Here is a 17,402-nt window from a genome sequence, read left to right as displayed (position 1 = left end):
AACTGTGTCCCCAGTTCACTGAAAGGCAACGTCCTTACTTACTATTTACTCTGGCATTCTTACATCCGCCGACTTCTCTAAAATCGATTTATTACAGATTTATGACACTGTTAACGGTCGGTATCAGTGGATATCTCACAATATCTAACATCTATCCTGAATATAGCAACAAGGCCAACTTCGTTCCACTTTATGCCCCACTCACAAGTGCCTCACATTTTCAGAGCAGTCTGGCACAGAATGAAGCTTACTTCTCTCTTCCGATCATCTTCAAACCATCTGAAGACATGACAGTGACAAACTGATTTAGGACCCCCATCACCCGGGACATGCCCTCTTCTCGTCGTTATCAACGGGAAGGAGGTACAGAAGCCGGAAGGCACACACTCAGCGACTCAGGAGCAGCTTCTTCCACTCTGCCATCCAATTTCGAAATGGACATTTAACCCATGAACTCTACTTCACTTTTTTTTTATTATTTCTGTTTTTTCCCACTAATTTTAATTTAACTATTTAATATTCATATATACAGTGATTGATAGATTTTTTAAAAATTATCATGTATTGCATTGCACTGCTGCTGCTAAGTTAACAAATTTCACAACATATGCCAGAGATATTAAATCTGACTCTGATTCTGAGAGTACAATTTTACACTGCTTTTGAATATGGAAGCTCAGGTAACATTTACTACAGTGGAAAATCACTGCAGGAGGCTCTAAATTCGGAAAAAATAATAAAGATTTGACAGTCATAAATCTCATGCAACATAAGAAATTTTAACTTCTTTTCTGTCAATATTTGGATAGCATACAAAGGAAAAACACACTCTTTTTAAGCTATGAAGGCCACCTATATTAACACAATTACTCCAGACTCAATTTCAATTCAGGAAATGAAAATATCCAAAAAGTTACAATAAAGTAATTCTCAACCTTCTGCCCTACTTCCAAAATAAAGTCACCTAAATTAATACCATGCATTGCCTTTCTTGGAGCTTATCCCAACCAAAAGCCCCAGATAAAAGAGGGATTGGATACAGAATAGGGACAGACTGGGTTTCCACAGTACTGCTGAGCTATGGAAAGGCATTTTAGGATAACACACATGGGGGGAAAATTCAATCTCATCGTTTTTCTTCCCCATTCTGTCTTTGTTTTGTTTATTTCTTTTAGTCTCTGCTCGATTTGCCTCGATTATTTCAAGCTCCTCCCGTCTTTAAGTGCCTTCTGATTAATGAAATCTTAAGTTTTCTGAAATAAATCCTGCATTGGGTCAATTATGATAGAGAATTAAACTTGCCTCGAACAAGTTATTCATTACCACGATCTTCATAACCATGGGCGAGTTTCACCAGAAAGGGCAATTGTTTTTTTTTTCTCTCGCTGCGATGAACTTCTGTCACTTACAAAAACGGAAACAGATCCGCTTCTGTGGTAAACGAGCTCCGTTAAACAGGTTAAACTACCTGTTGTTTCGCAAACACTGAACTGGTTGAGCCAACGAGGACCATTTACATAAACGTCGCCTCGTTCCAAACCTACGTCCTAAAGTTTCATTCATCCTCCTGAAGCAACTTTGCAACGACCTGGTTTCGGCTTTTCTTTCCCAAACTCCAAAAACGACTGGAAATCTCACTGATCTATTTTACTATATTATTTTATGCTCCAAGAATCTGAGTTGCAAAACGTAAACCCGCTCCCGCACCATGAGAAAGACAATATGCTTTTATGCGTAGATGCACAGGCACGTAATATAAACATGATTTGTTTACTTGCATTCATTTTTTTTTCCACGCGACACCAAATTACTTGCTTATGATCCGGTGTTTCGCCTAATTAATAATATTATTTATATGGGCTGGGATGATAAGGGATTTACATTGCGAGTGTTTTTTTTATTTAACAGTCTGTTCGGCATGATTCGGGAGAAACTGAGGTCGAAGAAATCCCGCCTGCTTGAAAGTCTAGGAAATACAAATGAAATAGGGTTTAATAAGAGAGTTAGAAAAACGGCAACTGCTGTCGGGGTGATACTGACTGCCTAAGGGAAGGTCCCGGGAAGGGGGGAATGTGTGACGGTTCATAAGGATAAAAATGAAGCTTTAAGGAACGGTGTCTCCATCTTTAAGGCACTAAAAAAATAAGAGAGGAGTCCTCGCCTTGATTACAACTGCAGGATGGACGGTGGGAACGTGAAGTCCAGTGTCTCCGACATAGTTAGAATGAACAATATTTTCCCCTCGCACATAAAAGTTAATAACCGACTGCGATAAGATTATGAGATATGCACCGCATATGACGATGCTGAAAGACTAAAGTTCTGGGACGTCTGGACTACGTCCTGATTCGGTTGCAAACCGGCCTTGTCTCCTCAGAGATCCCACAAAGTACAGAGGGACGCGTGAGGGATAGGCGCCCAGTAGTTCGAAGACTGCAAAGGCACGTTGCAAACTTCTGCCGGAGAGTGGAAGCCGGAGTGAAGAAAAGATTCCTCGACTCCGCACGGACGCCACAACTCTTTATCTGCAGCGGTGGGCAAAAGTTGGAAGAGCTCTTCCTGGCCAGTTCCGGGAGACGGGCAAACAGTCAAAAAGCATCACACTGATATCTGCCGTTCTGTTTGTCCCTCCAACCTCCACCACCCGCAAAACACCTCACACTCTCCCTACCTAATGGGAAAACGGCCCGATTCACCATTCAAAACAAGCCGATTGCTTTCTTCAGAGAACAGGCGCTCTGCACAGCTCGACTGAAAGCAAGTTAATGAATCACGAACAGTGTTCAGGTAGGTGGTATAACATGTGTCTGAGAGAATGAATCGCAACTTCCGGAAACAACTGGTCAGAGAAACAACACAAATAAAACTCAATAACATCTTCAAGCCGAGGGAGGGGAGAGAGGGGGGTTGCAATCTAAAGCGCTACCTCATTCTTCCACCCACTTCACTGTCAACAACTCTGCTTTATTCAGCTCTACTTTTTAAATCGGTGTTCGGGTAAGCCCACACAGAGAGCCACAAGACAAGAGGGGGGAAAATAACAGTTCGCAACATGGTTTCAAGCAGCACAACTTCCAACATCAACAGAAAAAACGTTGTTTCTTATTCCAGCCTTGTCGAAACGGTGACTTGTATTGTTAAAGAAATCCTGCTCAGTCTAATGTACGCAGAAGTAATTGTCAACAGTTTCATTGAAGAATGTTCGAACACACATGTAAACTAAACAAAAACGTATACATACCGGTCGTTTTTTTTGTCTGTGGTACGCAGGTGAAGGGTGCACACACACACACACACACAGTTAGCCTCAACAAATGCAGAGTGAGAGAGGAAGAGAGATGGGGGAGCGGTCCAGAACCGCGCTGTGCTTGAACAGCTCAGTGTAGTGTGTGAATGGAGCAGGCAGCGACTGCTGATCCTTGTGTAGTTAACTGACAGGCACACATGCCAGCGCGCCGCCACACAGGACCTGACCCAGTAGCTGGGGCGAGCGGGCTTTCTCCTCCCACACACACACACACACACACACACACACACACACACACACACACACACACACACCACCCGGCAGAGCAACCGATCGCTGTTGGGGGAGGGGGTCTCCCAGGAGGACTCCCTTCTTTTGGCGGGTTGGCAGTGGGAGGGGGGATGCTGTGGGATGAAGGTAGGCGGCAGTGGTTGTGCTTTGTCGGTGTTGCTGGCGTTTGCTTCTGATCCACACACACACACCCCTCAGTCTAGCGAGGCTGCTGAGCGCCCGTCCTCCCTCGCCGTGTCCAATCAGTGCATGAACGATTCAGTGATTTAAGGGGTCAGCCATAAATAAACCTGGTGGTGAATTATGCCTCGGTACTTGCTTTCCGAAACTGCCATGCGATGGGACGCAGCTAATTACTACCACCAACAACACGACATGATAGTTTAAGGTTGTACTACACCGCGCTCTCGTTAACCCTTGTGTGTCAGCTCTAAGTACCCGCCATAGGTCTCCTAAACCTCTTGTGTTTTCTATTAGTGTTATGTTTGAGGTTGTCTTAGAGGACGAAATGTTCTTTTATGTGGCTATGCTGAGGTTCTCGTGATTAGGATCTGTTCACACTTTTCACTTTCAACATTAAAAATATTATCCCCTCCATCGACCAACCCCAAACGGTTTAATGTTTGGAGGTAAGTGTTCAGTGGAATGTGTGTATAACCCTGTCCCGACTAAATGCACAATCTTTATTCCCCTTCAGGGAAGCTCTGTGTTAAGGAATTAAACACATTTGCAGATTATTCTGCTTGTTTGCATATGGAGATTGTTGGAAAAAGGTAGACGACTTATAGAACAGAAGTTCGGATACTATGTTCCAACTTGTGAACTGGGTAGCAATCGTGTTATTTATGGGCTGCCACCAGAAATGAAAATGGCAATGGACGTTACTGGGTTTGTTTTCTTTGAAAAGCCATGGTTGCGAGTACATAGAATATTTTTAGAAGGGAAACCTCATATTTGGTCTGCATCACGCGTCCTCCCAGTCGCACGGAATGTAGTTAACTCCCAATATTCCCAAACAACTCGGATAACTTCGCCGGTTCCAGCAACAGACTCCCCCGAGACAATCAACGTAATCACGCGATGAGTAAATTATTCATCGTATCCTTTGATCTGGCAAAAAAAACCCCACACGTAATCTCTTTCCTTCTTGAAAATTATATAAACACAGTGTGTATTTAGGTGATTTTTGAGTACGGGAAGGGGATACGTGAATGTTCAGCAGGGACTCGATCGCTCTGTTCTCCCAGACGGACTTACTTCCGTCAACCGATTTTGCTGAACAGCGGGAAGACGGAAGAGCCGACCTGGAGGCTACTGACACTTTTCTCCCTGTAAACTGCCTCTCTCCTTCCCTTCCCTGGTCTTTGCTCAGGAGTTCATTGTGCAGGATGTCCGAGGGAGACAAAAGTCACAAAAGGGAAATTCAATGTACAGTACTTCCCTTCCCGAAAGGGATAAAGCAAGGTGCTTCAACACAAAATGGTATGACGTACGTGGATTTTGGTTATAGTTTATGGATTGGATACAAAAAAACCTCCCAAAGTACATCTACTTGGGCAAGATTCAGTTCATTTATTTCTAAAATGCGACATCGAAACAAATCCAAAAACTTGCTTTAGTCTATAATATTTTGAGGTAGATTTCTGATAAACTCGCAGCATGCGTGTAAAAAAAAGGTGAATGGAATTTAATTAGGCTCCATGGTCTTATTTCGCGAGTGGATGCCCATTGGCGGCCCATTCTTTGTGAAGTTCAGCCGCAACTGGTATACGCCAGATAACTTTAGAAGTTGGTCATTTCCACGCGTCCAGAGCATTGTCTTGAAACAAACGTAGAGGTTTCTTGATGTGTAACACAGAGTCCTGAAAGCTACATCTGGACCTTACGCTGAAATTTGCGCTAGGATAGTTGAAGTTTGTATTCTGCGTGCTCCAGTCAGTTGTTTTCAATCTGTAGTCGCCCAGTTGGGGCTTCTCGGATACAACGGAGGATTCCGAACAGAAATAGTTTTTCATTTCAGATTCAATTGAGGTTCCACACGTGGGTGACAGGACAAGACAGTCCAACCAAATCCCCTGATGTTTAAAACCTTATTTAGCAGCGAGAGGGGACTCCACGGTGTAGATGTTGAAAACAGAACAATGAAAGAACACGAAGCAAAACACACAAAATGCTGGAGGAACTCAGCAGGCCAGGCAGCATCTGTGGAAAAGGATAAACTCCCCCACTCCCGGTTTCACGTATCACCTACCACCTTGTACTTCACCCTCCCCTCTCCCCACCTTCCCGCTCTGACTTTTTCCCCAGTCCTGATGAAGGGTCTTGGCCTGAAAGGGCGACTGTTTCCGCTTTTCCATTGACACTGCCTGGCTTGCTAAGTTCCACCAGTATTTTGTGTGTGATGGTCTGGATTTTCCAGCATCTGTAGATGTTCTCATGTTAATGAAATAACTCCACATGGATAGAGCTACAATCATCATCACTACCTTCACATCACCTAGTGTCACTTTATATACATACAATCAGTCTATGTATATAACAGCAATTTGCATATTGTGTTTGATATGATTGTGTTTATATTTGTTGTGTATGTTATTGTGTTCTCTATGCTTATTGTAATCTTTACACAGCTTTGCATCCAGCGGAACAATCATTTCATTCCCCTTTCCACCAGTGTACTGAAGAATGGCAATAAACAGTGTTGAATCTTGAATGTCAGAGTGAGGTTTATCATCACTGGCATGTGACATAAAATTTGTTAACTTAGCAGCATCAGTTCAATGTGATGCATGATCTAACAGAGGAAAAAATAATTAAATAAAAATAATAATCATAATACATAAACAAGTAAATCAATTACATATATTGAATAGATTTTTAAAAATGTGCAAGAACAGAATACTGTATATTAAAAAAAGTGAGGTAGTGTCCAAAAATTCAATGTCCATTCAAGAATCAGATAGCAGAGGGGAAGAAGCTGTTCCTGAATCGCAGAGTGTGTGCCTTCAGGCTTCTGTATCTCCTACCTGATGGTAACAGTGAGGAAAGAGTGCTAGAGGTCCTTAATAACGGACGTTGCCTTTCTGAGACACCGCTCCCTAAAGGTGTCCTGGGTACTTTGTAGGCTAGTGCCCAAGATGGATCTGACTAGATTTACAACCTTCTGCAGCTTCTTTCGGTCCTGTGCAGTAGCCCCTCCATACCAGAGAGTGATGCAGCCTGTCAGAATGCTCTCCACAGTGCAACTATAGTAGTTTTTGAGTGTATTTGTTGACATGCCAAATCTCTTCAAACTCCTAATAAAGTATAGGCACTGTCTTGCCTTCCTTATAACTACATCGATATGTGGGACCACGTTAGATCCTCAGAGATCTTGACACCCAGGAATGTTGAAAAGGTGTTGACTTGTTCTTTTGTTCATCTACAAATTTGATAACAATACAACCATTGTTGGTGTGTGCCCAAGAGGTTAAGGCTTTGGGCTAGTGATCTGAAAGTTGTTCGTTCGAGCCTCAGCCGAGGCAGCATGTGTGTCCTTGAGCAAGGCACTTAACCACACACTGCTCCTGAACATTTATAGCCCAGTGCTGGCGGTTGGTGCAGTATGGATATGGCAAGACAAGAATCTCAGGTGGTGACGAGAAGGCGTACAGGAGTGAGATATGCCAACTAGTGGAGTGGTGCTGCAGCAACAACCTGGCACTCAACATCAATAAAATAAAAGAGCTGATTGTGGACTTCAGGAAGGGTAAGACAAAGGAACACACACCAATCCCATAGAGGGATCAGAAGTAGACAGAGTGAACAGCTTCAGATTCCTGGGTGTCAAGATCTCTGAGGATCTAACCTGGTCCCAGCATATTGATGTAGTGATTAAGAAGGCAAGACAGTGGCTATACTTTATTGGAAATTTGAAGCGATTTGGCATGTCAACAAATACACTCAAAAACTTCTATTGTTGCACTGTGGAAAGCATTCTGACAGGCTGCATCACTGTCTGGTATGGAGGGGCTACTGCACAGGACCGAAAGAAGCTGCAGAAGGTTGTAAATCTAGTCAGCTCCATCTTGGGTACTAGCCTACAAAGTATCCAGGACATCTTTAGGAAGCAATGTCTCAGAAAGGCAGCATCCATTATTAAGGACCTCCAGCACCCAATGCATGCCCTTTTCTCACTGTTACCATCAGGTAGGAGATACAGAAGCCCAAAGGCACACACTCAGTGATTCAGGAACAGCTTCTTCCCTGCTACCATCCGATTCCTAAATGTACTTTGAAGCTTTGGACACTACCTCACTTTTTTTAATATACAGTATTTCTGTTTTTGCACATTCTTTAAATAATCTATTCAATATATGTAATTGATTTACTTGTTCATTTATTATGTTTTTATTTATTATTATTATTTTTCTCTCTCTGCAAGATTATGTATTGCATTGAACTGCTGCTACTAAGTTAACAAATTTCATGTCACATGACGGTCATAATAAACCTGATTCTGATTCCTCCAAAAATGCTCTTTGCCCCATTGAATTCTTCCAACATATTATTAAAGCTTCAATGAGATATCTCCTCATCTTTCTAAATTCCAATGAGTACAGTCCCAGAGCTACCAAACGTTCCTCGTGTGATAACCCTTTCATTCCTGGAATCATCCCTGTGAACCTCCTCAGAACCCTCTCCAAAGCCAGCACGTCATTTCTTAGGCAAGGAGCCCAAAACTGTTCACAATAATCAAGATGAGGCTTAACCAGTAACTGTTCCAGATTCCAGTAGACTTTGTGTCTTCCAATATGCTCTTTTTTTTTGCTGTTCTGAGTGCCACAAACCATGGGGACATAATTGCACAATAAGGGGCGGTTCATTTAAAAGTGAGGGGCATAGAAATACCTTCTCTCACAGGTTGTTGGATATCCAGAGGATAATTACTACAGGAAGTATTGGAGGTGGATAATTAGAATTATTTAAAGTGGAGATAGATAAATATCTGACAGGTCAAGGAAATTATGGCTGTGGGGGAATGAAACAGAACAGGAAATGAGTGCAGTATTGATCCTCCATGATCATGTTGAATGGTGGGGCAAGCTTGTGGGACCTGGCAGCCAATTCTTTCTCCTATTTACTTGCGTTCTTATTTTTCTAAGGTGAGAAAACTGCACATAGTTTGACATTGTCATGCAGTTAATTTTCAAGGCACAGAATCTGAGAGTTCTCTTGGCCTATTTTGTGCTCTTTTTCACAACTCTTTGTAGTCTACAAGAACATGGAAAAGGACAGCGGTGCAATCTAACAAAGGAGAATGGGGGCAGTGGTCCAAGGGCACCAGTGAGAGCAACTGCACAAACTTTTCAAAGGTGAACTTTAGTTTGAAATAAATACATTGAGGATTCAGCCTATGAGAGGAAGACTTTCACAGTTGAAAGAACATTATAGTGTGACTTTAAAATTATTATTCATTGCTCACACTGTGGGCATTACTGGCAAGACTAGTATTCATTGCTCTTCCTTGTAAGGGAAATGAAATAGTCCTTGAAAACATACTGGTGTGCTGACTTCCCAAACTTCTGCAGTCACTCTTGTAAAGTGACTCCCACAGAACTGTTGGGGAGTGCTGATGATGAAAGAATGAGATACTATCTAAATTGAGATGTTCCAGAGTACACCTGTAGTCTCTTGTGTGCCTAGAAATATCAGGGTAATTGAAATCTTTTTTTTTTAGTGAGATGCAATCAGGGTGTAAAGCATACAGGGCACAATATCCTAATATTCCATTCAGAAGAACTGTGGGCAGCCAGTTCATAACAGACCTGACGGTGGAAAGGGGACAGAGTGCAATTAAGGATGAAGTGCTGGGGTTCCCATCCTTTTTTATGCCATGGACCAATACCATCAAGAAAGGGATCCATGGAGGCCAGGTTGGTGACCCAAGATTTAGCTGATGAATCAAGGCATGCTTTGGCCATATAAGAGGTACAATGCTAAAGCTCTAACAGTATGACATAGGTAAGTGGGATGGGGCATTCCAGTCAACATGGAAACCATGTAACCTCAGTTGTGGCGAGAAATAGGTCTCAAGTGTCAGGCTTGTCTGCTGCTGCAGACCAGGTGAGAGACAAGGGAAGTGCTACAGTGTGGTTGAGCTCTGCTGGGGCCTGGCCTCTCCTGATGGTGCTGCCCTCTCATGTTTGAGCTGTGGAATGACAGGCTGGATTGCGTGCATCTGTACACTCCCGGGAGACTTACCATCGATTGTTGCACATTGTTACTCAGGGTCTTGGACTGTATATGGTTTTTTTTCAACTGAATATGCTTCTTTGCTTGATATTTTGAATTTTGTTACTTGCTAATTTTGAATGTTTGCGTGCTATTTTGAATGCTCTGCACCTTGGCCCCAGAGGAACGCTGCCTTGTTCGGCTGTATTTATGCATGGTCTGAATGATAATTAAATTTGATTTGATTTGAAATACTGTAAGAGAGGAAGTATTAAGGAGTTTAGCATAGTTGAAAATGTTCAAATCACTAGGCCAAGATGAAATACCAGGTAGTTAAAAGAAGGAATGGATGAAATTGCAGAAGCTTTGAGAGTTATTTTTTCCATCCTACTGAGTTACAGGATTAGTGCCAGAGCATTGGAAGGCAGCTAATATTCTACTGCTATTTAAAATTGGAGGAAGGGTTAAATAGAGTAATTACAAGTAAGTTAGTTTAATTTTATTGATGGGCATGTTTATTTGATTCAAATCAAAAGTGACAGAGTAAACCTTCATTTTGATTAATCAAGAACAGCCAACATGGGATTTGTAAAGAGAAAAATTATGTCTGACTAACTTGACTAAGATTTTGAGGAGGTAACAAAGAGGGTCAATGAGGACAGTCTGCTGATGCAATTCAGTTTAAGCTGGCGCTGGTGAATCTCAGTGACGTCTGGCTGGTGGCTAATGAAACAAAAAAAATCTTTAATCACTATTTTCCTGGTAAACGATCATCGCAAACAAGAGCACGTAACTTGCCTTCGGATTTGGAGGCAGGGCAATGTGGTAGAACTGAGGTGAAGTGAGTCAGCGGGCCCATCATTGAGAGCAAGGAAGACCTGAGGTTCAATCGATTTAAAGTGCTGGCCGAATTGGAAAGGTTCAGTACAGGCCAAATCGAGGCAGTAGGATCCAGACCCTGGAGTGTTCTGAAGCGACTGAACCCGATGTTCGGATGATTTAAATGCCAGGTCAGATTGAAAAGGTCAGGGTGTCAGGGCCAGACTGGGTCAGTTTGCTGTTCTGCTCTGTTTTGAACTTAGGGTCTATGGACAGGACTGTTTTTGTGGACTTCAGTTCAGAACCCTGTTTGATTGCTATTGTTGAATTGCTTTTTTTCCTCCGTATTTTAAGAGTTTGAAGGTCTTTTTTAAATCTTTTCTTTGTTTTGTTTCGTGGCTGCTTGTAACGAGATGAATCTCAAGGTTGTATAATACAGTATATACATTGATAATAAATGTACCTTGAACTTTGAACTTAAGCAAATCTTTTCACAGGGTCTTGAATTGGAGGCTGTTTTGAAGGATGTAAAACCTCACACAAATATCCAAGGTAGAGTAGCAAATTTAATCCAAAGTCTGTTCAGTGGCAGGACCCAAGGGAAAATGTTTTCCAAATATTTTGTGTTGGTAGGTTTCCAAAGGGTTTGGTACGTGCTTTGTTGGTTTTTGCAGTAGCTTAAATGTAGTGGACGTTAGAACAAAGATTGCAGATGAGCCAGCAATTGACCATAACAGAGAGGAAGAAATGCTTGAGCAGAGGAAGATATAAACAGTCTGCTCAGCTGGGTGGAAAAGTGGCAAGTGGAATTTCATGCAGAGAAGAATGAGATAATGCATTTAGGGAGGTGGGAAAGGAGGATGGTGCAGTGGCGCAACTTATAGAGCCTCTGTCCCACAATGCTAGAGCCCCAGCTTCAATCTTAACCCCAGCGCTTGTGTGGTGTCTGCAGATGTTTCTTCTGAGTACTCCAGTTTCCTCTCACATCCCAAAGTTGTTGGCCCTAGTGTGTTGGTAGAATTTTGGGAGAGTGCAAATGTGGAGAGACACAATGGGATTATTTCATGGCGTATCTCTCCGAGGCAAGGGGATAAAATCAATGGAAAGATACTGAGATGTAGTGACGATCAAAGGGTCTTTGTCTGTAATACTACAAATCCCTAAGTTAGCAGGACAAGCCATTGTGCTGGTTAAAAAGGGACACGGGCTGCTTTCCTTTCTCAGTCATGTAGTGAACATAAAAGGAAGAAAGTTTTGTCGGAATTCCACACAATGATGGTGAGACACCCGTTAGGGTGCAGTTATGGAAACCAGATTAAAGGAGGGATGTGATTACACTGCAGAGGGTCCGAAGTAGGTCCATGAGGTTGGGATTAGGATTAAAACATTGTAGCTGTAAGAAAAGGCTGTCACTGTAGTGTACTGGTTAGTATGACACTATTACAGCTGAAGTTCAAATCTGGCAGCATTCAGTAAGGAGTCTCTGTCCCTGTGGAATGCATGTGATTTCCTCCCACAGTCCAAAGACATATCAGGCAGGTTAACTGGTCATTGTAATTTGTCCTGTGATGAGGGTAGGATTAATTGGGAGTGTGGGGTTGCTGTGTTAGCGTGGCTCAAAGAGCCTACTCTGCACTATATCACTAAATAAAACATAAATAAAATTGCTTTTAATTTCTGTACTCGTCAGGTATTTTCCTGTAAACTTGCTCTCCTATCTGCACAAACTGCTTCCAACAATGTGATTAGCCCTTTTATGTTCCTCAGCTTAACCCACATAACCCCAGGTGATGATCCTTCGAACATCTTGTTCCTTCTCAAATTTGTAATTGTTCCTTTAAGCAAAATTGCTGCTCCCCTCTTCTCTTTTTCATCCTTTCACTCCCGTCTCTCATCTCAAACAGAAATGTTAAACTGCCCCCCCCCCCCGCCACCTTTAAATAATGTTTCAGAGCGAGAACAAGATGTTACACTTCCAACTGCAACAAACAGCCTGCTGGAAAAAACTCACCTGGTGGAGCAGCATTGGTGGGAGGAAATGAATTGGCATTTCAGGATAAAACCCTGAGCAGGGTTTCAACCTAAAACACAACAATTCTTTTCCTCCAACAGATACAAGTCAAACTGTTGAGTTCTTCCAGCAGATTCTTAGTTGCTCCAGATTCTTGCGTCTGTGATCTCTTGCCTCTCTGTTACACCTTCATGTGTCTGCCTGCACATTCAACTCATTTATCTCATGAACTACAGTTCTTACGTTTATAAGACCATTAGATAGGAGCAGAATTAGGCAATTTGACCCATTGAGCTGATCCCTCTCAACCCCATTCACCTACCTTCTCCAAGTAACCTTTAATGCCGAAACTAATCAAGGACCTATCAAACTTCACTTTAAACATACTTAATGACTAGGCTTCCACAGCCATCTGTGCAAGTAATTCCACAGATTCACCACACTATGGTCAAGGAAATTCCTCCTCATCTCTGTTCAAAAGGAATGCCCTTGTGATGGCTGAAGCCTGCCAAAAGGTCAAAAAGTTTATACTCTGAACTTTTGTTGTTTTGCCATCCAGCCTCTCTCTCACTAATTTTCAGCCTTCATATTCCAGATTTGATTTTCCTCTCTCAAATATCTGCTCATAATATTGCTATTGCACTGCTGGAAGATTTCTGGTTGAGATGAGAGACGGAGTGAAAGGATGAAAAAGAGAAGAGGGGAGCAGCAATTTTGCCTAAAGGAACAAGATGTTCAAAAAGGAAAAGGCACAGAGATGGCTTCAAACTGTGAAGAGGCTGTCGGTACTATGACCTGCCCCTCTGAAATAGGCATACACTCAGTGGCCACTCTGTACACTTGCTCATTAATGCAAATATATAATCAGCTAATCATGTGGCAGTAACTCAATGCGCAAAAGCTTTCAGACATGGTCAAGCAGTTCAATTGTTGTTCAGACCAAACATCAGAATGGGGAAAAATATGATCTAAGTCACTGTGACCGTGAACGATTGTTGGTGGTTTGAGCATGTCAGGAACCGCTAATCTCCTGGGATTTTCACATGCTGCAGTCTCCAGAGTTTACAGAGTACGTTGCAAAACAACATCCTGTGAGCCATTGTTCTGTGGTTGAAAATGCCTCATTAGGGAGAGAGGTCAGAGGAGAATGGCCAGAGTGGTTCACACTGACAGGAAGGCAACAGTAACCGGAATATCCTCATATTACATCAGTGGTGTGCAGAAGAGCATCTCTGAATGCACAACACGTCGAATGATACTCTATAGTGGCAGAAGACCAAACTGAGTTCAACCCCTGTGCCTAATAAAGTGGCAACTGAGTGTATGCTCAGTCATTAAAATTATTAAGAAACTGAACAGAAAAGTTAAAACAAACTCAAATTTCTCTAACCTGAAACAGAGTTCTGACCAAAAACTTTAACATTCCTTTTCTCCCACAGATGCTACTTGACCCTCTGAGTTCTTCCAGCAGATTAGTTTGATGTACCATAAGAACTTCTATTATATATTGCTGGACTTCCAGTACACAAAAATAAAGGAGAACCAAGCAATTGTTATTCTGGATCTGATGCAGCACAAAAAACCCATAAGAACACAATAATAATAATAATAATAATAATAATGTAATTTACACAGATTGATTGTATGTCCATAAGGTTTCACTAGGCAGAGGAGTGACTGATAGGAAATAATAAAGTAATAGTTGTGGAGGGATGGGTTAGTGGGTGCAGATGTTGATCAGCCTTACTGCTTGGGGAAAGTAACTCTTTATTTTTATTATAGTCCAAAGATATTGTGAGGAATAGAGGAGCAGATTTATAGGGAAAGGTCACTGGGCCCATGAAGACACGTACATCAGGATGTTTTTCATTTACTAGAGCTATGCATTCAATACTATCAACCCCTCAAATCTAATCAGTCAGCTGGATTCTTGATTTCCTCACTTGCAGACACCAATTAGTTCAAATTAGCAACAATATCTCCTCCACAATCACCATCAGTGCTGGTGCACCTCAAGGCTGTGTGCTTAGTCCCCTGCTCTACTTGCTTTACACTTATGACTGTGAGGCTAAGCACAGCTCCAGTGCCATATTTAAGTTTGCTGATGACATCACAGTGTGGGCCAAGTCAAAGGTGGGGAGGAATCAGCAAATAGGGAGGGAGACTGAAAATCTGGCTGAGTGGTGCCACAACAACATCCTCTCGCTCAATGTCAGCAAAACCAAAGAGCTGATTATTGGTTCATGGAGATCCATGAGCCTTTTCCATCAAGGGGATCAGAGATGGAGAGGGTCAGCAACTTTATTACCATTTCAGAGGATCTCTCCTGGGTCCAACATGTAAATGACATTATAAAGAAAAGATGGCAGCACGTCTACGTTCCACAGCCAAGGATTTTGTAGAAAAATCCTACAAATGGCAGTTCTTTGTAGATTCAAACCGGTACATCACAGATAAAGCCCACCAACCCTTCAGCATATCTACATAAAATATTGCCATTGAAAAGAAGCATCCATCATCAAAAATCCTCACCATGCAGGCAAAGCTCTTTTCTCACTTTTGCCATCAGGTGGAAGCTGCAAGTGCTTCAGGACTTGCACTACCAGATTCAAGAACAATTACTACCCTTCAACCATCAGGCTTTTAAACAAAAGAGGTTAACTCCACTCATTCTATTTCTGATGTTCCCGCAACCAATGATCTCACTTTAAGGACTCTTAAGAGACTACTAGACAGGTATATGGAGGAATTTAAGGTGGGGGGTTATATGGGAGGCAGGGTTTAAGGGTCAGCACAACATTGTGGGCCAAAGGGCCTGTACCGTGCTGTAATGTTCTATGTTTTTATTGTTATTTCATGCTCTTGTTATTTATTGCTATTTATTTATATTTGCATTTGCACAGTTTGTTGATCATTGATCCTGTTTACAGTTCTATAGATTTGCTGAGTATGCCTGTAGGAAAAAGAATCTCAGGGCTGATTGCGGTGACATGTATGTACTCTGATAATATATTTTACTTTGAACTTAGAAGCTTGTAAAAACTGTATGTCAGCTATACTTTGGTAAACTTTAATAGATGCATGGTGGAGAGTATACTAACTTGTTACATCACGTCCTGGTATGGAAACATCAATGCTCCTGAATGGAAAAAACTACAAAAAGTAGTGGATACAGCCCAGTCCACCATGGGTAAAGACTTCCCCACCATTGAGCGCACTTACAAGCAGCACTATCGCAGGAAAGCAGCATCCATCATCAAGGACCCCCACCATCCAGGCCATGCTCTCTTCTAACTGCTGCCATCAGGAAGAAGGTATAGGAATGTTCAGTCCCACACCACTAGGTTCAGGAACAGTTGGTACACTTCAACCATAACCAAAGGGGATAACTTCCATCATCCCAACACTACTGATTCCACAACCCATACACTCATTTTTAAGGACTCTGCATCTCGTGCTCTCAATATTTTTTGCTTATTTATTATTAATTTTTTTCTTGTATTTACACCTTGATTGTTTATCTGACCCTGTCACATGCAATTTTTCATTGATTATGTTGTGTTTCTTTCTACTTACTATGAATGCCCACAAGAAAATGTATCTCACGGTAGTATATTCTGACATTTATGTACTTGGATTATAAATTTTATTCAAATTTTAAACTTTGAGGATGAATACGTTAGGACTTTATTTTCTAGCGTTAGGAGAATGAGGGGAGATTTGATACAGATATACAAAATTATAAGGGGTATACAGTAGATAGGGTAAATACAAGCAGACTTTTTTCCATTGAGTTTGGGTGAGGCTAGAGCTAGAGGTCATGGGTAAAGAGCAAAAGGTGAAATATTTAAGGGGATCCTGAAGGAGGGATTGTTCACTGAGAGGTTAGCAAGAGTGGGGAATGAGCTTTCAGTGGAAGCAGTGGATGGGGGTTTGATTTCAACAGTTAAGAGAAGTTTGGATAAGTACATGGATGGTAGGGGCACAGAGGGTTATAGTCCACGTACATGTTGATGGGACTAGGCAGGGTAATAGTTCAGCGCGGGCTGGCTGGACCAAAGGGCTCATTTCTGTGGTGTAGTGCTCTATGAGCCTAGATTCTCTGACCATGACTCCAGCAAAATTCATTCAGCCAGCTGCCTGACGTAATCCAGAAATTGAATGGAGGCCATGTTGTAAGTCAACATGACATTTGAATGAATTGAAGGGAGATGAGGGTGAAAGAAAGCATTGGATCTTTTTTGGTCTTAACCTTCCAGAATGAGGAGTTTTGGTCTCAACTATTTTTCCCAGCGATTCATTCCTGTTAATGATCAAACCCCCTATGTAAAGGACTACTTCCTGAAGTCTCAAGCAATGAAGCCATTCCAGAGCCCTGAACTCGTGCCCTCTTTTCATTGTGAAGCAATGCTCCAAATTTGCTTTCTTTGTCCTATTACATGAAGATTGGAGTAGAACTTCACTCAAATGGAATTCTTGTAGAATCTTTTGTAGATTCATGATCTGAATTCATGAGGTGCATGGATGATTTACTTCAATCCTTGTCATCTAGGAAGGTGACTTAAAGGGCTTTTTGTCCAAGTGTTTGTGAAATTATGTCACTGGCCTTTAAAAAAAAATGCCATCCCAATTTGCGCTGGCAACTCTGGACACAAGCAAATCCAAAGCAGACACAAAGCTGGCATAAGTTTAACAAGAGTATGTAAACCCTCTGTCCTGGTCGGAAGCCAAGGTGAAAATACACCCTGCTGACTGTGCGTTTCAAACAGGTAGAATCAGTGGGAGCTTAGGCTGATACAGAGAGAATCTTTGATGTAAACG

General features: G+C 42.0%; 1 protein-coding gene across 13 annotated transcripts in view; it reads right to left on the bottom strand.

Moving 5' to 3' along the window:
* The window catches only part of LOC140728939 (teneurin-3), a 2,305,574-nt gene that overhangs the window by 870,635 nt on the left and 1,417,537 nt on the right, over nucleotides 1–17,402 (bottom strand). Inside the window, exon 1 of one of the 13 annotated variants that reach the window (XM_073048052.1) lies at nucleotides 3,242–3,701. The exons of the other annotated variants lie outside the window; for them this stretch is intronic. The gene's annotated coding sequence lies outside the window, so the exon portion shown is untranslated. Of the gene's footprint in view, nucleotides 1–3,241; nucleotides 3,702–17,402 lie in introns of those variants that run through there. 13 annotated transcript variants of the gene reach the window in all.

This window comes from Hemitrygon akajei, chromosome 6, assembly GCF_048418815.1.
Source record: "Hemitrygon akajei chromosome 6, sHemAka1.3, whole genome shotgun sequence".
NCBI lineage: Eukaryota > Metazoa > Chordata > Chondrichthyes > Myliobatiformes > Dasyatidae > Hemitrygon > Hemitrygon akajei.
The sequence above is the reverse complement of the archived record's forward strand: the minus strand, read 5'-3'. Positions and strand labels throughout refer to the sequence as shown.